Consider the following 24,780-nt stretch of genomic DNA (forward strand, 5'->3'; position numbering starts at 1 on the left):
ATGACATATCTTTGACTCATTTGGGATACGTGACAACTCAGCCCTGGAGGACTGATGTGTAATTCAGGGGCTCTGATGTCTCAACACCCACGCCCAGACACTTGTCCTACGTCCAGACCATGAGCTATATTGGTGCAGGGCCAACTGCTGGAGTCTGAGCGGCTTGTGGTTCCAATCACACCTGGATTCCCAGCAGTTTGAGCAGCTCTTGTTGTTGTGCTTGACGTGAAAACAGTGGAGACACCAACGGTGAGGGTCAGTCACCAATATGAGTCGTTAACTCCGGTGTGAAGTGTTGAATGCATGTGATGCACATGTGAAATATGGTTGATGACATGTCTCGCCAGCTCTTCACACATCAACTGAGTCACAAAGTCACAGTCCCTGTGCTTCTTCTATGTCTGCCACACCTTGGGCATGCTGATGTATGGATGCCATGCTGATGTATGCATCCACATCCTAGACATGAGTGTAGACTACATCCCTGCTATGTGATTTCCTGGACTCACTCTCCCAATGGTGACATGGGGTAGGACAGGGATGCAGCCTACACAATCGTACACTCGAGCATGTCTGACGCACTGTATCCCAGTGGTACGTGTGTGTGTAGGCCTCGTTTCCCTATTGCATTTCAGCCATACGCGAGCCAAGCGTACCCCAATGGTACGTGCGCATGTACGCCTCGTTTCCCTATTGCATTTCAGCCATACGCGAGCCAAGCGTACCCCAATGGTACGTGCGTATGTAGGCCTCGTTTCCCTATTGCATTTCAGCCATACGCGAGCCAAGCGTACCCCAATGGTACCTGCGTGTGTACGCCTCGTTTCCCTATTGCATTTCAGCCATACGCGAGCCAAGCGTACCCCAATGGTACGTGCGTGTGTAGGCCTCGTTTCCCTATTGCATTTCAGCCATACGCGAGCCAAGCGTACCCCAATGGTACGTGCGTGTGTACGCCTCGTTTCCCTATTGCATTTCAGCCATACGCGAGCCAAGCGTACCCCAATGGTACGTGCGTGTGTAGGCCTTGTTTCCCTATTGCATTTCAGCCATACGCGAGCCAAGCGTACTCCAATGGTACGTGCGTGTGTACGCCTCGTTTCCCTATTGCATTTCAGCCATACGCGAGCCAAGCGTACCCCAATGGTACGTGCGTGTGTAGGCCTCGTTTCCCTATTGCATTTCAGCCATACGCGAGCCAAGCGTACCCCAATGGTACGTGCGTGTGTAGGCCTCGTTTCCCTATTGCATTTCAGCCATACGCGAGCCAAGCGTACCCCAATGGTACGTGCGTGTGTACGCCTTGTTTCCCTATTGCATTTCAGCCATACGCGAGCCAAGCGTACCCCAATGGTAAGTGCGTGTGTAGGCCTCATTTTCCTATTGCATTTCAGCCATACGCGAGCCAAGCGTACCCCAATGGTACGTGCGTGTGTACGCCTCGTTTCCCTATTGCATTTCAGCCATACGCGAGCCAAGCGTACCCCAATGGTACGTGCGTGTGTACGCCTCGTAACACCATTGGATGGGTTGCATACGCAACGGCAATGTCACCGTACTTGTGTGTGAATTTGAATAAATACATAGCCAACATCTAGGGGAACAGTGTACTGATCAAAATGCAACCAGGTTGTCATGGATACAGAGTTTTTTGAGGCTCCTACAGGTGTTGTAGGAAATTCAGTTGGGCAAAAGTATACAATGTTGCAAATGTTGTTGTTCAGCTCAGGCTCAGTTTTCAAACCATGCATATGTGTGTCATGGCCTTATGTGTGATGTGATTGGATGGAACATAGGATACTAACTATGGTGGCCTATCACACACTACTCCTTGGACTCACAGACCCTCTGCAGCACAGATATAAGGCAGCATGTGGCTGTGTGAGGGCACTTGCCTACACAACATTGGTGTGGTAACCACAGCTGCTGTCTCTGAATCCTCTGGACCCTGATTAGCTGAGCATGGAGAGGGCACCTGCATTCACTGATGCTGAGAACAAGGCCCTGCTGGATGCCCTCCTGCCAAACTACAGCAAGCTGTATGGGAGACCAGGGGATCAGGTGAGTGATGTGTGCAATACCTTGGAGTGTGCACCTGTTGTGTGTGTGACACAATGGCCACTGTGTATGTATGGTGTTTAGATGCAATGTTGTTGGGAGTGAATGCCAGGGTGTACAGTGTTGTGTCAAGAGGGTTATTTCGTGTAGTGGGGTGTGTGTCAGCGTGTCAGGGGCTGCAGTGCATCCAGCTGTAGCATACATTGCTCTGTGAGTGCCATGCTCAAAGAGTGTTTAGCGCACGTCATGTCATCTGTAGCCTTTCAATGGCATGTACTGCAGCAGTGTTTGCTCACAGGCCACATACTCCTGGACAATGATGCAAATGTGTGGAGGCTACGATGCCCTGTCGTCAAACAGTATTTTGTCCACATATGTGTGTCTTTTGGACATGGACCAGGTGTACTGATGCTCTTTTACTTTACATTTGTGACAGGTATCTACCTATGAGAAGGGTGAAATCGGGGTGGACATCGCCAGGGCTGTCAGGAGTGAGGGGGGGCCTCGCAGGAGGCTCAGAAACATCAAGAAGAGGTGGCAGGACATCCGGTGCTGGACCCGCCGCATCACCAGAGTCCAGCTGCATCTGGAAGCTCCACGCCGGCATGGCAGCACCCGCCACCTCACCCCCCACATGCTCCGGGTCCTGGAAGTGGTGTTCCCAGACCTCCATAGGCAGTTGCAGGAGGGACAGCAGCAAGTAGGGGGTAGGTACATGTCTGTTTGTTGTCATGTGTGTCACATGCTCCCTGCAGTGCTCCAAGGCATGGTAACACTCCCATAGTTTGAGTGGTGTGGTCAGACAGGCACTCCATGCATTGGCATTAGAATGTCCCAGTTTCTGCAGCTGCTACGTTACATGCCTTGCCCTACTCCACATTAGGCCTGCGCTTTGGCTGATGTTTGTTTTTCACATGTACTCCTATGGTGCAATGTCTCAGTATGCATATTCCTTTGCACATCATCATGTTGGAGGGGGTCTGTGACACCTGTTGGTACATTACATGTAGCACCCCATGTGCACTGTGTCTGCCATTCTTAATATTTTGGCACTGATCTTGAGTGTCAACATGTGTTTTCTGCAGGAGTCAGCCTCAGTGGCCTTTGTCCATGGTACTCTTTCGAATTGTCATGTGTTGACTACAGGTGCACAATGTTAATGTGCAACATTTTGGGCTTATGCATACTCACACTTGGCAGTGCGTGTGTGTATATTCGCCAAATAAGTAGAATGTTGTTTCTGACTAATAATGATGGTCAGCCACACAATTAGGCTTTGGGTGTCAACAGCTGTGATGCCAGTGTGAGGTGTTGTTACACTTGGTTCAGGTCCAAGGATGGCATCACATTTCAGTTCAGGCAGGACTTTTCCCATGTGGCACAAGGTGTAAGCAATTCAAACATGTCCAGGTCTGGGTTTGGATGGCAGGGTGGGAAAATGAGCTGGGATGCATGATCAGCTATCCTGTTGTCAGGCTGTGGATCATCATTGTGTCTCTCATACTAGTGTTTTCCTTGGCTGTTGCTTGTATCCTACTATACATTGAGCGTTGTGTCTCTCACAATTGGCCACAACTAGACTTTGCATTGTGCAGTGTTCTGTGTAATGTGACTCATAATGCATGCCATGTTTAGAAATGAGGCAAAATGTATTGTAGCTTATATGTCTGATGTGTACAGGTGACTGATATGTTTTTGTTGTTCTCCTTGCCCACAGCAGTAGCATCTGAATCTGAAGGAGACACAGGCGCGGAGCAGGCAGAGGGACCCAGCGACAGTGCCACCTGCTTTGAGGAGTCAGAGGGAGGCAGTGGCACGGAGGGTGAGGAGAGTCTGCAGGCCGACCGACATGTGACTGACACATCTTACCATGCCGACAACTCCGAGTCTGACTCTCAGGAGGAGGGGGAATATGCAGCAATGGTCACATCTTCTTCTTTGTCTGCCCTCCCCTCCTCCAGTACCATCTCCACCCTCCCAGTCGTTACTGTCCCTAGGGTCCGTGCTAGACCCCGTGTCTCCTTTGTTCCCGGCACCGCAGCCCCTGCCCCTGTGTCCCCTGCTGCCCTCAGTGCTGAGACTGTGGACCTACTCCGGCAGATTGCAGTAGGTCAGACATCCATGCTGACTGTCCTCCATGGACATACACAACTGCTTACACAGGTGGTGTCGTTCATGAAGGGCATGTCATCGGCCATGTCTGATCTACGTCGGAGTGTGGCTGCCATGGAGTCAACACTGACGGCAGCTCTGTACACACACCCAGCAGCATCTGTCCCCCCCAATCCTTCATACCCATCCACCTCTGCCTCTCAGATACCTACACAGCATACTCGCACACGCCACAGGTCAGACACACCCAGCTCACACACACAGCATAAGAAGCTCAAAGCTCCACGCACCCATTCTCAAGGGGAAGTAGGCACACACCCAGGGAGAGAGGAGACACCTCACACACGCATCCACACACCCAGTAGAACTGACTCACAGCCCTGTACCTCCACCCCCAATGTGTCCCCAGGTTCAGGTGCTAGTTTTTCTGCACTGGCTGCGGTGTGCAGCCAGGTTTTTGAATCTACTTTTGGCGATGCCCCAACCAGTGTGGATGAATCCACTACACCTGCACCCACTCCACCTGTCCTTCCCTCTCCTGTCCATGTGGTGCCGGAGGATTCCACAGATGGTGCCCCCATAGTTATCACAGCTGATTAAACGCCATGTGCAGGCAAGTTTGGGTGTGTGCACACCCATGGAGGCACAGACTGTTGCAGAGACATCTTTGGACTGGCCATTGGCCTTTAATGAGCGAGGACTCTTATTTGCTTTTATATTTGGAACCAGCTGAATAAAGCTATTATTTTCCTTTTCTGAACTTGAGTTTGTGTGGAAAAGTCTGTGACTGCTGTGTGCCTGGGAGGTGGTATGATGTTAAAATATAGTTATGTTGACATGTGTCAATCTCCTGGTGGTAATGTGGCTAAGAATGTTAGCTATATGTTGTAATGGCTGGCCACTGTTGGGCAGTGGGGGGGTGTTATACACACACACTCTGATGCTGGGCACTGGTGGGCACTGGTGGGGGTCTCAGCCACACACACACTCTGATGCTGGGCACTGGTGGGCACTGGTGGGCAGTGGTGGGGTCTTAGACACACACACCCTATGCTGCTGGGCACTGCTGGGCACTGGTGGGGTCTCAGCCACACACACACTCTGGTGCTGGGCACTGGTGGGCACTGGTGGGGGTCTTAGACACACACACACTCTGGTGCTGTGCACTGGTGGGCACTGCTGGTCTTAGCCACACACACACTCTGATGCTGGGCACTGGTGGGCAGTGGTGGGGGTCTCAGCCACACACACACTCTGGTGCTGGGCACTGGTGGGCACTGCTGGTCTCAGCCACACACACACACTCTGGTGCTGGGCACTGGTGGGCACTGCTGGTCTTAGCCACACACACACTCTGATGCTGGGCACTGGTGGGCACTGGTAGGCAGTGGTGGGGGTCTCAGCCACACACACACTCTGGTGCAGGGCACTGGTGGGGGTCTCAGCCACACACACACTCTGGTGCTGGGCACTGGTGGGCACTGCTGGTCTTAGCCACACACACACTCTGATGCTGGGCACTGGTGGGCACTGGTGGGGGTCCCAGTCACACACACACTCTGGTGCTGGGCACTGGTGGGGGTCTTAGACACACACACCCTATGCTGCTGGGCACTGCTGGTCTTAGCCACACACACACTCTGATGCTGGGCACTGGTGGGCAGTGGTGGGGGTCTTAGACACACACACACTCTGATGCTGGGCACTGGTGGGCACTGGGGGGCAGTGGTGGGGGTCTTAGACACACACACACTCTGATGCTGGGCACTAGTGGGCACTGGTGGGGGTCTTAGACACACACACACTCTTCTGCTGGGCACTGGTGGGCACTGGTGGGGGTCTCAGCCACATACACACTCTAGTGCTGGGCACTGATGGGCACTGCTGGTCTTAGACACACACAGCCTATGCTGCTGGGCACTGGTGGGCACTGCTGGTCTTAGCCACACACACACTCTGATGCTGGGCACTGGTGGGCACTGGTGGGCACTGGTGGGCAGTGGTGGGGGTCTCAGCCACACACACACTCTGGTGCTGGGCACTGGTGGGCACTGGTGGGTACTGGTGGGGGTCTTAGACACACACACCCTATGCTGCTGGGCACTGGTGGGCACTGCTGGTCTTAGCCACACCCACACTCTGATGCTGGGCACTGGTGGGCACTGGTGGGCAGTGGTGGGGGTCTCAACCACACACACACTCTGATGCTGGGCACTGGTGGGCACTGGTGGGGGTCTTAGACACACACACACCCTATGCTGCTGGGCACTGCTGGGCACTGCTGGTCTTAGCCACACACACACTCTGATGCTGGGCACTGGTGGGCAGTGGTGGGGGTCTTAGACACACACACACTCTGATGCTGGGCACTGGTGGGCACTGGTGGGCAGTGGCGGGGGTCTTAGACACACACACACACACTGATGCTGGGCACTGGTGGGCACTGGTGGGGGTCTTAGACACACACACACTCTGATGCTGGGCACTGGTGGGCACTGGTGGGCACTGGTGGGGGTCTCAGCCACACACACACTCTGGTGCTGGGCACTGATGGGCACTGCTGGTCTTAGACACACCCACCCTATGCTGCTGGGCACTGGTGGGCACTGCTGGTCTTAGCCACACACACACTCTGATGCTGGGCACTGGTGGGCACTGGTGGGCAGTGGTGGGGGTCTCAGCCACACACACACTCTGGTGCTGGGCACTGGTGGGCACTGGTGGGGGTCTTAGACACACACACCCTATGCTGCTGGGCACTGGTGGGCACTGCTGGTCTTAGCCACACACACACTCTGATGCTGGGCACTGGTGTTGTGCGGTGACGTACCGTACCCCGAGGTCGTTGACGTACCGTACCCCAGCTGGATGGCGTACATGCTGCACATATGACACTGGTGAGGTGCGGTGACGTACTTCGATGACGTAGGTGCGGCACGCCTCCGTATTACACTGGTGTTGTGCGGTGATGTACCGTACCCCGAGGTCGTTGACGTACCGTACCCCAGCTGGATGGCGTACATGCTGCATGTATGACACTGGTGAAGTGCGGTGACGTACTTCGATGACGTAGGTGCCGCACGCCTCCGTATTGCACTGGTGTTGTGCGGTGATGTACCGTACCCCGAGGTCGTTGACGTACCGTACCCCAGCTGGATGGCGTACATGCTGCACGTATGACACTGGTGAAGTGCGGTGATGTACTTCGATGACGTAGGTGCGGCACACCTCCGTATTGCACTGGTGTTGTGCGGTGACGTACCGTACCCCGAGGTCGTTGACGTACCGTACCCCAGCTGGATGGCGTACATGCTGCACATATGACACTGGTGAGGTGCGGTGACGTACTTCGATGACGTAGGTGCGGCATGCCTCCGTATTACACTGGTGTTGTGCGGTGATGTACCGTACCCCGAGGTCGTTGACGTACCGTACCCCAGCTGGATGGCGTACATGCTGCACGTATGACACTGGTGAAGTGCGGTGACGTACTTCGATGACGTAGGTGCGGCACGCCTCCGTATTGCACTGGTGTTGTGCGGTGACGTACCGTACCCCGAGGTCGTTGACGTACCGTACCCCAGCTGGATGGCGTACATGCTGCACGTATGACACTGGTGAAGTGCGGTGATGTACTTCGATGACGTAGGTGCGGCACACCTCCGTATTGCACTGGTGTTGTGCGGTGACGTACCGTACCCCGAGGTCGTTGACGTACCGTACCCCAGCTGGATGGCGTACATGCTGCACATATGACACTGGTGAGGTGCGGTGACGTACTTCGATGACGTAGGTGCGGCACGCCTCCGTATTACACTGGTGTTGTGCGGTGATGTACCGTACCCCGAGGTCGTTGACGTACCGTACCCCAGCTGGATGGCGTACCTGCTGCACGTATGACACTGGTGAAGTGCGGTGACGTACTTCGATGACGTAGGTGCGGCACACCTCCGTATTGCACTGGTGTTGTGCGGTGACGTACCGTACCCCGAGGTCGTTGACGTACCGTACCCCAGCTGGATGGCTTACATGCTGCACGTATGACACTGGTGAAGTGCGGTGATGTACTTCGATGACGTAGGTGCGGCACACCTCCGTATTGCACTGGTGTTGTGCGGTGATGTACCGTACCCCGAGGTCGTTGACGTACCGTACCCCAGCTGGATGGCGTACATGCTGCACGTATGACACAGGTGAAGTGCGGTGACGTACTTCGATGACGTACGTGCGGCACGCCTCCGTATTACACTGGTGTTGTGCGGTGACGTACCATACCCCGAGGTCGTTGACGTACCGTACCCCAGCTGGATGGCGTACATGCTGCACGTATGACACTGGTGAAGTGCGGTGACGTACTTCGATGACGTAGGTGCGGCACGCCTCCGTATTACACTGGTGTTGTGCGGTGACGTACCGTACCCCGAGGTCGTTGACGTACCGTACCCCAGCTGGATGGCGTACATGCTGCACGTATTACACTGATGAGGTGCGGGAGTGTGTGGACCAACGTACCCAGAGATGACAGTCGTGCAATGGAGATGTGCGCGTGTGGAAATACGTACAGGTATGTTGGATTTTGTTGTACTCACCTTCTGCGCCGTCGTTGGTTTCTAAGTACGAGGTGGTGGCCGTACATGATAGGGATGAGACGGACGATGGCGTTCATGTCCTGCTTGTCGCGTACCGGGGTGCGGTTCGTGCCGGAGTGTGGTTTTACGGTAGTTTTGAGCTCTCGTAGAAAAATAGCCGTACGGAGTGTGTTTTACACGGATCGTACTTCCTGGTTCGGGAAACGCGCTCTTTTTACATTCGGACGTTGCGTCGAGCGTCAGCCGAATGCAATTCGTATGGACTTTCGATTCGTACGGCGTTTTTTACGAGCCGTACGTGTCAGGAAGGGCTTCTCGTTTAGGCATTCACAGATAGTTTCCCCTATCAGTAAGTTTCCTTTGGTGGCAAAGACCCCTTGCTCCTTATTTAGTTGGGGCGCTCTGGTTTCTAAATACCGCTGGAGGCAGGTCAGGCACTTCCCTGTTGCCACAGTTTGCTCCTGGGGTTAGCGCTCTAGCTGTTCCTGTGATTGTGAGCACAGCTGAATGTGAAGCGCGAGCGTTCGATTAACGTCGCACTTCAACCGTTATTTCCCAAGAGGCGGATGTCTTGTTCGCGCTCGCCAGCTTTAGCGAGGCCAGTTAACTAAATACCTCGTTGGTATCTGGCTTATCTTGTTTCTTTGACTCGAGCTTCTGTGGCGGAATCTCCTTAGAGCCTTCAGTTGTTTCAGCTCGGTTCGAGGAGTCTCATAACAGGCGTCTGTCTCACGCTGTGTTCCTCTTCAGAACTTCGGAGTTTCCTGGCAGTGAGCCTCGTCTTGTGGGCCAAGCAGCAGTGAGAGTTATCTCACGCCAGCTCTGTGTTCCAGAGACAGCATTCAGCAAATATTTGGTGAGATCTTTCCTTGCTTAAGTACTTGTTAATAATAGGAGTTCAGCATTATATCTGCATTTTCTTCAGAGACATTTTCTTTTGGAGTCCATAATATTGTTATTTTCACTTCGGTAAAAGACTGTGAACTCTATACCTTTAGCCTCAGTCATGTAGGTATGCACGCTCATGAAGTAATGAGTAATAAGAGAAATTCTTCACTTCAATGAACTCGCAGAATTTGCTTGCTAGGTGTTGATGCAGACACTTGTTACCTTAGAGCGCCGTCTGCTGACTCAAACAGGCGCCATCATTTGGAACTGAACATTTAGTCATTGGCACTTGGAATATAGTTGGAGGACAGCGACTAGAGAATTCTACAAGTAGATAATAATATATATATATATTCTTGTGTACCACCTGTATCTTCAGACTCCTCTTCCTCCAAGTATTCCATTTTGGCTCAAGAACTTTGCAGGAGTGTTCCATTCAGAGATTTACTAGAGAGGGGCTAACACCCACACTAAGTCAGGTAAAAGAATAGAGTGACAGTATAAATTTAGTAGTATTGTTTTCCATGTGCATGAACTTAGTAATGTTTTGCTAAATCTTGTAGGAAGAGCATTCATCTCAGCAGAACTATCGAGGTGAAGATTCTTGTGTGGGCAGTCTCTCTGTTTTTCTCTTCCACTTCCCCTTTCCCCGGCGTCACTGAGGCAAGAGAAATCTGGCACAGTGGTGTAGGGGAGTTGGGAGCTCTCATCCTCCTCAGCCAAACATTCCCGCGGAAATCAGGAAATTACAGGTACTAATCTGACAGATTGAAGTGCCCGCAGTTGCCTTCCGCCTGGGTGTCATGGCTGAGGGATTAGATGTAAAGGCCCTGGGGTCCATTTTGGAAGGCTTACAGAAGCAGTTGATTGAGACAAGGGAAGAAGTTAGGAAATCAAATCAAGAGACTAGTTTCCTCCGTCAACGTTTAAATGAACTCGCGGTTAGTCCTAGACCAGATTTTGGGGGTCAGAGATCTCAAACCTTTAATCCATCTCCTTCTTCCTCTGAGCTTACTACTCAGGTGGTGCATGCCATGTCCCCTACCATTCCGCTAGCTCCACCAGAAAGGTTTATGGGAGATCCAAATAAGGCGCAGGTATTTGTCATGCAGTGTTCGTTGCATTTCCTTTGTAAACCTATAATTTTCAAGGAGGACCAATCCAAGGTGGCGTTCATGCTGTCGTACCTGAGTGGGGATGCTGCGGCTTGGTCTTTGCCACTGGTGTCTACCAATGATCCCAAGTTATACAACTTTGAAGAGTTCAAGGCGGAATTTTTACGAATATTCGATCGCAGAGCAATCTCTCAATCTACAGACAATGAACTTCTAGATTTGAAACAGGGGAATCGTGAGTTAGTGGCATACTTAGCACAGTTCAACAAACTTATTGTGGAAACTAAGTGGCCATCTGAAAAAAGAGCAGCGATTTTCTACCGAGGTCTGAGAGAAGAACTAAAGGATGGCTTAGCTCAGATTCCCAAAAGACCCACAGATGTTTCTGAATTGATTGACCTGGTTCTTCAGATTGACCAGAGACAATCTGAGAGGCGTTCAGAGCGGTGTAAGGAAAATCGATCTTTTCCTCCCAGGTTTGATCGGATTCGCTCTGAAGGAATAAAACCAAAGGAAGAAGCTATTGTTGAAGAACCGATGCAAATAGGAGCGGTTCGAGGACCTTTGAGTAAGGAAGAACGTGAAAAGAGAAGAGTCGGAAAATTATGTATGTATTGTGGTGGATCAGGCCATTTTGTCAAGGAGTGTCCCCGAAGACCGAAGACGTCGTCATGGTTAAAAGAGAAGCTCCACCAGTAGACGGAATTGCTCTGGTGGACGCAGAATCTAAGTCAACTCCTTTTGTGCAGTCCTTGTCCAACACTATGCAGTTCTCCGCTCCGCATCTCATTCTTTCCTGTCAAATTCATTTTGGAAAAGATCAACGTGCAACTGTGACAATAATGATTGACTCTGGGGCCACCGGAAATTTTTGCGATATCCTATTTGCAAAAAGTTTGGGAATTAATTTTGTGAGAAAAATCAAACCAGAGCCTGTGCGAGCAGTTGATGGTACTCCACTATCCTCCGGCCCGATAGCATTTGATACCGAGGTAATTTCGGTTTTGGGTCCTGGGAAACATTGCAGTTTCATTTGTTTCAGTCTAATTGACGCCCCTCAATTCCAGTTAATTTTGGGCTTGCCCTGGTTAACCGAACACAATCCGAAGATTGATTGGGCCAAGAGAACTGTTGATTTGAATTCTGAGTACTGCTTGGAACATTGTTTTCATCCTCTTCCACAGGAGAAGGAATTAAGTGAATCTTACTGTTTGGCTAACCAACCGCAGATGATTTGTTTGGTGGAACTTCCTGATGTCCCTGCTCAGTACCAAGACTTGAAATCCGTTTTTGATGAACAAGAAGCGCAAAAGCTTCCTCCCCATCGGGAGTATGACTGTACTATTGAATTGAATTGGAGCCTGGAGCCTCCCTACCTTGCAGTCGCATTTATGCTCTTTCCGAATCAGAAAATTTGCATTTAAAGGAGTACCTGGACAAGAACTTGGCAAACGGATTCATAAGACCTTCTCAGTCTCCAGTTTCCTCCCCTCTTTTTTTCATTCCCAAGAAGGACAAGAGCTTGAGGACTTGCATCGACTATAGGGCCTTGAACTTGGTGACTAGAAAAAATCGGTACCCGTTGCCACTCATCTCTGAACTTTTGGACCAGGTGAAGGAAGCCCATGTCTACACAAAATTAGATCTAAGGGGGGCTTATCACCTGGTTCGGATGGCAGAGGGGGATGAGTGGAAAACGGCGTTTCGGACCCGATTCTGGCTTTTTGAGTACCAGGTGATGCCCTTTGGGTTGTGCAATGCTCTGGCGGCTTTTCAGCATTTTGTAAATGATATCCTTCGGGAGTTTTTGGATCGATTTTCAGTCGTCTATATAGATGACATTCTTATTTTTTCCAAGAATATTGAGGAGCATGTGTTGCATGTTCGAACCATTTTGGAATGTCTCTTAAAAAATCAACTCTACGTAACATTGGAAAAGTGTGTGTTTCATACCACTAAGATTGAATTTTTGGGATTCATTCTTTCCCCAGATGGTGTGTCTATGGATGAATCTAAGCTTAAGGCAATTCGTGATTGGCCAGCTCCAAGTACTGTTAAAGAAATCCAAAGTTTTTTGGGATTCACCAATTTTTATCGGCGTTTCATCCAGAATTTTTCTGAGAAGGTGAGTCCAATCACCCGTTTGCTTCGAAAAAATGAAAAGTTTGTGTGGGGGCCTGAGGCAGAGAAGGCCTTTCAATGTCTCAAAAAATCTTTCATCACAGCTCCTATTCTGCAACACCCAGACCCTTTGGAACCATTTTTTGTGGAGGCAGATGCTTCCAATTTGGCTATTGGAGGAGTTTTGTCTCAGCGCAACAAGAAGACAGGGCAGCTTCATCCAGTTGCTTATTATTCTCGAAAACTGTCCTCCGCAGAGCTCAACTATGCCATTGCCGACAAGGAATTGTTGGCAGTCAAGGATGCTTTCCTGGAGTGGCGACATTATTTACTGGGGGCCCGACATGTGGTTACAGTGTTTACTGACCACAGAAATTTGCAATTCTTAAAATCTGCTCGAACCTTGACACCGCGACAACTTCGGTGGTCATTGTTTTTTGCTGATTTTGATTTCGTACTCACTTACAAACCAGGAGTGATAAATGGGAAAGCTGACGCTCTTTCTCGTTTAAATGTGGGAGAAAATCCAAAGGCCAGACAGGAAGAATACCTCATTCCTAAGGAGAAGATTGTGGCCGTCTCAGTGGTAGATGAGTTGGAAGAAAAGATTGTGCTGGAATTTCAGAAAGAAGACTATTTGAATTGGGAATCTGAAGGTCCAAATCGCTCTGTGAAAAATGGGAAACCGTTTTTTCAAGACAAAAGGTTCGTTCCTGGAGAAAAGCTTCAAGTAGAGACCATTCAAAAGTTCCATGATCAGCCGTTGGCTGGACACAAGGGAGTGGTAAAGACCTTGGAGTTGGTGAAGCGGAATTTTCTTTGGCCCGGCATGGAAGCTCAGGTTCGACAGTATGTTGCCACTTGCGAACAGTGTTTGAAAGGGAAAAGTCTCAGACAATCTCCACAGGGCCTTCTTATGCCGTTACCGGTACCTCCCTATCCTTGGCACACTGTGTCGATGGATTTCATAGTTGAGTTACCATCTTGTCAGGGGAATTCGGTCATTTGGGTGGTGGTTGATCAATTCTCCAAGATGAGTCATTTTGTTCCACTAAAAAATCTTCCTAATGCGACTGAATTGGCCTCTTTGTTTGTGCAACATGTAGTTAAACTGCATGGAGTTCCAAAGGTTGTCATTTCCGATAGAGGCCCTCAATTTGTGTCTCGATTCTGGCGATCCTTCCTTAAAGGTTTGGGGGTTGACTCTCGTTTGTCCACCGGTTATCACCCAGAAACCGACGGACAGACGGAGAGAGTAAACCAGGATCTAGAGCAGTACCTTCGTTTGTATCTTATGGAACAAGAGGGAGATTGGCCTTCATTGCTTAGCCCAGCAGAATTTGCATACAATAACTCAGTCCATTCCGCCACAGTATTTTCACCTTTCTTTTTGAACTCTGGTAGGCATCCCAATATGTTGGTGGGCAGAGAAGATGTGGATGTCCCAGCAGCTGAGGAAGTCCTTCAGAAGTTGCAATTGGCTTACCAAGTTGCCTCTTCTAATTTGGTAAAGGCTAAGGCAGCTTTCAAGAGACAGGCTGATAAGGGTCGTAAGGAGAGTCCAGTTTTTGAACCTGGGGATCAAGTTTGGGTTTCCACGCGTCATATGCGTTTGCGTGGAAATCGAAAGTTCCAACCAAGGTTTGTGGGTCCTTTCCCTGTGGTCAGAATGGTAAATCCAGTGAGTGTGAGATTACTTTTGCATCAAACCTTAAAGATTCACCCAACCTTCCATGTCTCGTTAATCAGGAAACATCCTCCTAATCTTCGTAAGGTACTTCCACCAGCTCCTGTGCTAGTAGATTCAGTTGAGGAATTTGAAGTAAAAATAATTCTAGACTCCAAAGTCAGGAAGGGTCAAGTTTTCTACTTGGTTGACTGGAAGGGTTATGGTCCTGAAGATCGATCTTGGGAGCCTAGCTCCAATATCCACGCTCCAAGATTAGTGAGGGAGTTTCACAAGACTTTTCCACAAAAACCTAGGGAGGGGGCTTTGGTGGGGGGTACTGTCAGGAAGGGCTTCTCGTTTAGGCATTCACAGATAGTTTCCCCTATCAGTAAGTTTCCTTTGGTGGCAAAGACCCCTTGCTCCTTATTTAGTTGGGGCGCTCTGGTTTCTAAATACCGCTGGAGGCAGGTCAGGCACTTCCCTGTTGCCACAGTTTGCTCTTGGGGTTAGCGCTCTAGCTGTTCCTGTGATTGTGAGCACAGCTGAATGTGAAGCGCGAGCGTTCGATTAACGTCGCACTTCAACCGTTATTTCCCGAGAGGCGGATGTCTTGTTCGCGCTCTCCAGCTTTAGCGAGGCCAGTTAACTAAATACCTCGTTGGTATCTGGCTTATCTTGTTTCTTCGACTCGAGCTTCTGTGGCGGCATCTCCTTGGAGCCTTCAGTTGTTTCAGCTCGGTTCGAGGAGTCTCAGAACAGGCGTCTGTTTCACGCTGTGTTCCTCTTCAGACCTTCGGAGTTTCCTGGCAGTGAGCCTCGTCTTGTGGGCCAAGCAGCAGTGACAGTTATCTCACGCCAGCTCTGTGTTCCAGAGACAGCATTCACCAAATATTTGGTGAGATCTTTCCTTGCTTAAGTACTTGTTAATAATAGGAGTTCAGCATTATATCTGCATTTTCTTCAGAGACATTTTCTTTTGGAGTCCATAATATTGTTATTTTCACTTCGGTAAAAGACTGTGAACTCTATACCTTTAGCCTCAGTCATGTAGGTATGCACGCTCATGAAGTAATGAGTAATAAGAGAAATTCTTCACTTCAATGAACTCGCAGAATTTGCTTGCTAGGTGTTGATGCAGACACTTGTTAACTTAGACCGCCCTCTGGTGACTCAAACAGGCGCCATCATTTGGAACTGAACATTTAGTCATTGGCACTTGGAATATAGTTGGAGGACAGCGACTAGAGAATTCTACAAGTAGATAATAATATATATATATATTCTTGTGTACCACCTGTATCTTCAGACTCCTCTTCCTCCAAGTATTCCAATTTGGCTTAAGAACTTTGCAGGAGTGTTCCATTCAGAGATTTACTAGAGAGGGGCTAACACCCACACTAAGTCAGGTAAAAGAATAGAGTGACAGTATAAATTTAGTAGTATTGTTTTCCATGTGCATGAACTTAGTAATGTTTTGCTAAATCTTGTAGGAAGAACATTCATCTCAGCAGAACTATCGAGGTGAAGATTCTTGTGTGGGCAGTCTCTCTGTTTTTCTCTTCCACTTCCCCTTTCCCCGGCGTCACTGAGGCAAGAGAAATCTGGCACAGTGGTGTAGGGGAGTTGGGAGCTCTCATCCTCCTCAGCCAAACATTCCCGCGGAAATCAGGAAATTACAGGTACTAATCTGACAGTACGGAGTGATGCTTTAGATTGTGATCGTACTTGCTGATTCGTACAGGGACGCCAATGGGTACAACTCGTACAGGGAAAAACGCTCCGAACCGCTATTCGGAGCGCTTTTTCCCGGATCGGAATCGGCCCCATAGTGTGCGATTCGTATTACTGCGTACAATCTTACAATGAATACTTGCAGAACTGGGTTCAAAACGGTTTCAAAGATGCAAATGGTGGCACAATCATATATAAAATGCTTTGGGAACAAGTAGTTCAATTACAGGAAGAACTACAAAAGACTCATGTGATCCTTACTCTGATTCATCAGCGTGATGGCGTTCACGTTGCAGGGAATTCATTCGCTGATGAAGCCGCGAAGGCAGCTGTGCAAATGTCTTCCGTAGCTGCAATCACTTGTTCAAAAACAAAAATAGACAGCAAAACAATGCAAGCTGTCACTGCTTCAATAATAGAAAGTGGTAAAACACTTCCAAAAGGCTTTCCACTCAAGTACTCCTATATAACTGATGCAAATAATGTTCCTTTTGCTCGAATCCCTGGAGTGGGGGATAGAGTAATTCCAAACATGGAACACAGATTAGGACTAATCTTAGCAGCACATGAAGGACTTGCCTCCGCACACGCAGGTGTTTCCGCCACAGTGTCATTATTAAAACAAAGATACTGGTGGCCACGCATGAGGAAACAGAGCCGAACTATGTTTTGGAATGTGAAATCTGCCAGAAAATGAAAGTTTCAACAGTGAAACGCCCGGCACAGACACCCCTTTTAATTTCAGATAAACCACTAGCATGTGTTTATCTGGACCACTGCGGTCCCTTACAGAGGGATGGTAACTATAAATATACTATGGGCGCAGTGGATTTCTGCTCAAGATTCATTTGAATGTGGCCTCAGCGCTCGGCTGATGCCCAAACTGTTATAATAGATTTGCCTGTCTTTATCAGCACATACGCAATCAGCACGCTACATTCTGACCAGGGTCATGCATTTAGATCTTGAGCTTACAAGGAGGCCATGGCCAGCTTGGGCGTTGCATTGCGGTACTCAAGTCCAATCCATCCTGAGGGAAATTCGGTTGTGGAAAGAACAAACTGTGCCGTAAAGAAATCTATAACAGCAAGGGTATTAGGCTCGGGTGATGGGTGGGTCAAACATCTAACAAGTGTCCAACGTAGTTTAAATAATCTGCCAAGAAAATCTCTTGGTGGAATCACTCCATATGAAATCCTTTTTGGTACTAGAATGATTGTCGAAGACCTCGATCGTCATACTTCAGTGGTAGAACAAAAACCCTTTGATATCAAAGACCATTTTGGCTGATTGACAGGACTTAAATGAAACAAGAAGAAGTCTAAGTAACACATTACAGAAGCCAAAGACCACTGAAGAAAAAACACCTGTTCCAGCAGTACCTGTCTGGATTCCAAAGATTGGGGATCTGGTCAGAGAAAAAATAGCGGATAAGAAGGAATTTGGGCCTTCTTACAGAAAAACAGTACCTGTCTTAGCAATCCACAGGTCAAGAACAGTGTTACTGCCGCCCCTTGCTGGAAGAAAGGAGAACCGATTCATATCCATTGACGTGGTAAAACCACACCATGTGGCCGATAATAAGTAGTAGGCCCAGTGGACTCCAGAGGTGTAGCAGAGGACCAAATCTCGCTACTATCCAAGAGGTTCAAACTGAGAGACTCATCACCTTTGAAGAATCTGTAGTGCGAAAAGAAGGACTATGTAACAAAGCCATGGAACTTGTGCCTCTTGAAACCCAAATAACAGTTTATCAAGAAACTCCCGTCTACAATGATGTAGCATCTGACTATACTAATATGCCTAGGGACCAAGTAGCTCCAGCGCTTTCAAATAATCCGGATACAATACCAACAATTGACAGAACTGCCTCTGGCTATTCCATCAATTTTGATACTTTTTCTGAGGATCCCAGTGAGCCCGAAACAACGCAAGCAAATAAAACTTTCAAGGAACAAGTAACATAACTTTTTCCACCAGCTTGCAAATACATATCTGGTTTCACCAAGGGTTGAATTTTGGATTGTGTTAGATGTACTTTTTATCTGATATGGAGTGTGATCAGAAAATCAGCAGGGAGAAGGTATGGGCACCGTTGGTAAAGTGGAGAGAGAAGGCAACATGTGTCCAATGATTAAGCCATTTACTCTGTTGGCCATATTATCTCCTGGCACCCCGGTCGAGACAGTTAGAATACAGAGATGGAACTTGAAACAATTGTACACTTGTGGGAAATTTTCTTTTGGTCTTCTGTTCCGGGCTCTTCGATCAGGACCCCCAAGATAAGACAAGACCTGGAGAGACTAGGGTGATAGAGATTCGGCTGAAGGTTTGGATTGTACAATGTAGGGCGCTCACACAATGCAGTAGTGATGTGTGATGATGGACAGAAAGGAGATGTGTTGGACGGTGCTACCAGTAAAGAGGAAAACCTGAACCCTCTCAAAGGCGGTCGGGCAAGAGATATAAATAACTTCAAGTAATATAGTCTTACGAGACTAAAACAAAGGACACCAGTTGCATAGTGAAAACAATATATTGAAATTCATATGTCTTCTTTTCTTTTTTTGTTTTACAAACGCCAGCCGACACGTGTTCGTCAACAGGACAGTGCCTGTGACTCATGAGGGCTGCGAACAACGCATGTTCAAATCGGGGTAGCGGTGAAATTGTAGCAATCATGATGGAAATGAGCAGCAAGGGTCAAAAGATGGATGACTTGCGCGGGAACAATCGGGTATGACTGTGGCCGGGTCTCCTGTGGGAAGCTGGTTGCTCCGGGCCGTATTGGGGTTGAGTGATCAGGATAATACGGCGTTTGTAACAACAATAAAAGAAAAGAAGACTTATATGAATTTCAATATATTGTTTTCACTATACAACCGGTGTCCTTTGGTTTTGTCTCGTAAGACTATATTACTTGAAGTTATTTATATCTCACGTGTGCCCAGTACTTGCTATAAGACTAGAGTGATAACCCATAAAGATATCGGGCAAAATGAGGACAAAAAAACCAAACATTCTTAGCGTACCATTCAGACTGTATATAACTATGTTTAGATATCACCTAGGACACCCACGGTCCCATGTACATATGTACATATGCCATTAATGTAATTAGTACACTCAAATATGTGAATGCATGAAGACATGCTCTTATTTACTCAAACACGGCCATTGACTCGTGTATAATATGCATTTCATGTATGCAGAAGACCAAGGGGATAATTGTTGTTTATTATATTTTTATGTTATCCATACGAAGCCGCGTTAAAGTATTTTTCAACAACAGAGACATCACAGCGTATTCAGACTATGTGTCATGGGTTTCACCTATGACACCAATGGTCCCATGTAGATATTAGCTCGGGGACCAGACATTTATTTCTTGTAACCTCAATGATGCCCCGATGTGGCACTTGTTTTTCCATCAATCGCAGTGCATCCACCAACGCTCCTGCAGATCATTGTCAACTATGTCAAGAGTTTCTTAGAACAAGATAAGCCATTGTTTTTTATTATACCAACATTCTGACCCCATGCTGTCTGATTTCCCTTTTTTCTGCTGCAACCAAACCGCGTTTAACCTGCGGTTCTTCACTCTCCGTAGAGGATCAGCCCTGATAATGCGGGTGACAGCAGCTAGCAGCTGCACTCGCAGCATAGCACGTGCATGCTCCCATCCTGTCAGGCCAGAACATTAGTCACCACTCAATCATTATTCCATTTGCGAGTCATCGATCGGAAGTGTTTTTCTCAAGAGGAGGTACATTATTTCTGCTCAGTTTCTTTCCCTTTTTAAAAAAATGACCCGAACTTTCTGCTTTTTATGGAGGTGGAGAGATAATTCACTCTTTATTCATACATATAATTTCTTTACTATTGTCATAGAATTTCGGAGCAACTGGAGTAAATATCAGATAGACAAGCAGTCTTAAGCACACACCTGCTTTGTCGTTTAATACTGATGGCATGTTAAACTCTTGTTACAGATTGCCATCTTGATTCCCTCTCTGCTTTGGGAGCCCACAGGCCCTTCCAGACCTATTGTTCACCGCAGACACAGGTGGGCATTGGTAATTTCTCATACCTTGTTTGAAATCTTTTACCAATTTGTATTGTAACCAGTCCTCTTCATTTTAACACACTAAAAATTATATATTAATTAATCCTCAGGTGCCCTCACAGTCCTGATGAAGTCCATACTGTAAGGATTTAGGTTAGCCTACAATATCAATGGGTCAAAACGTCAACAGCTCTATTTTTTATGCAATGTGGACAACAATGCTTTTTTCGCTGCACCAAACATAACATATTGGCTCTGTAAATTCATTTGTAGCCCTGTGTCAGGCTGGACAGGTTTTGTATGTAATTGTTTATGTATATATTGTCACTGCCCTCCTCTTTTTCCACTAAATCCTCACTTCTGCACTTTGCTGCACCAACCCTTCTTTTCCCTTCTTTGGGGCACCACTGCATAATTTATTCAGACACATGCTGTGTTTTGAACATGCCAACATGTGTTCAATATGATTAAATAATGTTGAACAGGAATTGTCTACGAGTAATTTAACAGCCGTAATCATAAATCATTGTTTTAATTGTGTTCCACTGGGACCATTTTCTCCAGTACCGCAATTTACCCGGGTCCTAGTGATGTCTCCGGGTCATACCCATTATTTTGTAACTTCTAATAAATAACAGCTGACTTCTTTTCTTGGGGTGTAAACAAATTATGCGTATGGACGGAGCATTTCCATATGCTGAGACCACCCCGGAGAACTCTCCTGAAAAAACTGTAAATTTGAATGGTCTCAGCAAATGATGGAATATTTTTGCTCACTTAAGGTTAAGATAATTCAGACTGCTTTCTCCTTTGAGCGAAGCACAAGAGTGCAATTGTACTGTTGATGCCAGTGGCATTGGGTTTGGGGACCGTTTCTTCTCACTGGAAGTGTCAATTGCATGATAGTTCTAACTTCTGATGTGGAGAGGAGATATTCTATGATTGAGAGGGGAGTCTTGGACCGTGCATGATCTGTCAAACATTTCAAGATAACTGTGTGGGGCTCGCATTTTATTCTTAACAATTATTGAAAAATGGCCCTCACTGAAGGGTCACTGCAAACCTTTCGGCGTCCTCCTTCTATTTTCTGACATTCTTTGTTTTGGCCCTAGGTCTCTGAGCACTCTTCCACTGCTGCTCAATGCTAAAAAGTATGTGCATCTCCCTTAAATATTGTTATGTTTGGTATATATCCCATAAGGATATTTAATTTGTTTGTAAGTCCCTCGTAGAGTGTACTACCTGTGTACAGGACCTGTAGGTTAATGCTATTAGTATGCTGTCAGCACTGATTGTCCCATCCACACAAGTAGCCCTCTACACATGTCTCAGGCCTGCCACTGCAGAGCATATATGTGCAGTTTTACTCCCCTTTTGATTTAGCATTTATTGCCCTTTGCCAAGCAATCTCCACTTTTATTACACATGTCACCCATAAGGTAAACCCTAGGTAGCCCATAGGCCAGGGTGCATTGTGAGTAAAGTGTAGTACATGTACTTCTAGGCTTTGCATGTCTAGGCTGTGAAAAACACCTACATTCTTTTTCCACTACTGTAAGACCTACTGTTCTCATAGACTTAACATTGGGAGTTCTTTATAACTCTTTTAGGTTGTAATTCCCAATGAGAAATGAGTAGCTCTGTCATGTTTTATATCTTTGGAATGATAATGAAAGATCCTATTTACTGATAAAGTTGGATTTAACATTACTATTTTAGAAATGCCAATTTTAGAAAGTGCAAGAGAAACAATTAATTGGCAGAATGTTGAACAATGTCAAATATTCACCCCAGTACAGAGAACTGGTCCTAAATCCATTTTTTTCTAGCTCCTCATACAATTCCAGTTTGAACCCAGCCATATGTAAATCAGTCTTGACCGTGCTCCCCGTTGGGACAGTCCAGCCCGAACTGCCTGCCAAGGTCCTCTGTAGACCGGAAACAAGCATCCTGGGAGCAGTTTGGGGGTTTCACCCCTCATCAGCCAGACTAGCTTGACTCCAGTGGTAGGGAATCCATATCTGGGCATACGTCCCACTCTGGGTGACAAATGCAAAAAGAAGGATTTTACCCAGATCGCTTGACTGGGGGTGAGTGTTTGATTCATTCAGCATTCTGTCCATCATTTGTTGCTGCAGTACTTTTCGCCCTTCGCCCTAAATGGGATGGATATGCCCAGTCATGAGTCCGTTGCTCACTGTGCCACTGGATTCAAGCTAGCGTAGCTGATGAGGGGCATTACCCTGAATCTGGTCCCAGGAGGCTTGTTTCCAGTCTAAGGAGGACCCAGCTTGGCAGTTCGGGCTGGGCTGTTCCCATGAGGAGTAGGGTCAAGACTGATTTGCATATGACTGGGTCCAAACTGGTGTGATGTAGTGAGCAAAACAAATGGATTTAACACAGATCTGTTGACTGGAGGTGAATGTTTGATTCATTCAGCATTCCGGCCATTATTTGTTGCTGCAGCACTTTTAGAAAGTGGGCATTTGTTTGCTTTTAAAGCTCTGTGTGCCTGCAGCCTGTCTCTAGTACATGTCTGGGGTGGGTGACAGCTTTACTTAGTGCATTTCCACTAAATAGCCACACAAAAAGGAAGGTTAAGTGTGTCTGAGTGCCCATCTGCATTCTCATGGCTAATCATTTGCCGAATGGGAGGGAAGAGCTTACACTTACATCTGAATAGGCTGTGTCCTGTTCCTACATAAAGGGTTGATTACTCCCTTGTAGTTAGTCTGGAGCAGAGACTAGGAAGAAAATACCTCTGCGTACTTCAAAGACCCTTCTTTTGTTCATTCCCACTTCAAAGCCACAACTGGGTATCAGTATTGGATCTCTCATCCCACCAAATCAGAAACTTCTAGACCTGTAAATAACCTCTATCAGAAGAACTGCTGTGCTGCTACAAGGAGTGCTACTATGCTGGACTGCTGCGCTGGAAAAACTGCTTTTCTACTATGCTGCCCGGCTACCTGCTGCTCTCTGAACCTGCAGAGGCAGAGTTGGACAATGCCTTGAACAGTTGGCTTGCCTCTTTTTTTTTGATACCCAGTAATATCAAAGTCTCATCACATGCTCCTGTGCCTGGTCCATTGGAAGTAGCCCTAGGTGCTTGCTCCAGTAAAATTGCCAGATGGCCAGTCTGCATGTAGCAGAACAGGTGCATCAACCCTGTTGCAGGAACACAATCAGCACATCGCAGTTGGAACCAGCCCATCATCTTAAAGAATCAATGCATCACCGTCCCTGCAGTGAGGGAAGATCGACATATACCCTCGACTGCGTGAAGTAACCCAATGCATCATTTATAGAATTAACAACTCTCGGCTTGATGCTTCGTCTTCGGAACGAAAGCATCTAAAGCATCTCCACCACTGCATGAAGAAAAACAATGCATCAACTTGACTTTGGGATGGACACTGATGCATTGCTTAGATGCCCCCGCATCTGGCTGTTGCGACCAGAATCAAGATACTACGGTCAGCAGGTCTGCATGGCTCATGTATCCAGTTTGCGCTCTATCATGGTCGACCTGAACTCTTGACTTAGCCCTAATACAGCATCCCCATTGGCACTCATTGATTATAAATGCTATTTTTACTTTTATTTTTTAAAACCTCATATCTCCACTTCTACTCATTTAATTTTTGTTGTTACAGACTTACCTCATATCCCCACTTCTACTCATTTAATTTTTGTTGTTACGGACTTATTTATAAAAATCAGTTCTATTTTTCTAATCTGGTGAGGAGTCTTTTCCTGGTATTTTCATTGTGTTACTGTGTGTTGTGTTGCACAAATACTTGACTAATTGCCTTCTAAATTAATCCTGCCTGCTCAGTACCAAACTACCAAAGGGTGAACACAGGAAAATGTATAGAGTGTGACTGACTTACCCTAATTATCCTGAAATGATTCAGGTACTCCTCCTATAACATGGTAAACTGCAGTGTGAATTTCAAGATACAAGAGAGAGGTATTAATTGAATGTTTCTGGAATCTTTTGTTCCAGATATTATCCAGTCATATGCCTTGAAGAGAAACCCCAAGAACTGATGAAGGGGATTGAAACGTGTCAGCGTTTTTTCCGCCAGGGATAGAAATAGAATAACATTTATCAATACCGAGCCAATTGTGAAAAATGTGTTTGCCCTCATAGATCTAAAATCTTTACCCAGTAGGCCACAGCCTAGACAACCACATAAACCAAAAATGACTGGTTGATGTTCAAATCTTAATTTGTTTTTGTTAACAATGTTTGTTTAATTCTATGTTGAACACTGTATTTATATGTTTAATGTCATATGTAGTCTGTGTTTTATAAACGACATGCTTTAAAAATGTTCAATCATGTTTAAAAAACTGAAATAGAAGTAAATGAAACACTTCAGATCCAAAGAATGAATAAATGGTTTAAGTCTGTAGAATAAATAA

Source organism: Lissotriton helveticus, chromosome 2_2 (assembly GCF_964261635.1).
Source record: "Lissotriton helveticus chromosome 2_2, aLisHel1.1, whole genome shotgun sequence".
In the NCBI taxonomy this organism is placed as follows: Eukaryota; Metazoa; Chordata; class Amphibia; order Caudata; family Salamandridae; genus Lissotriton; species Lissotriton helveticus.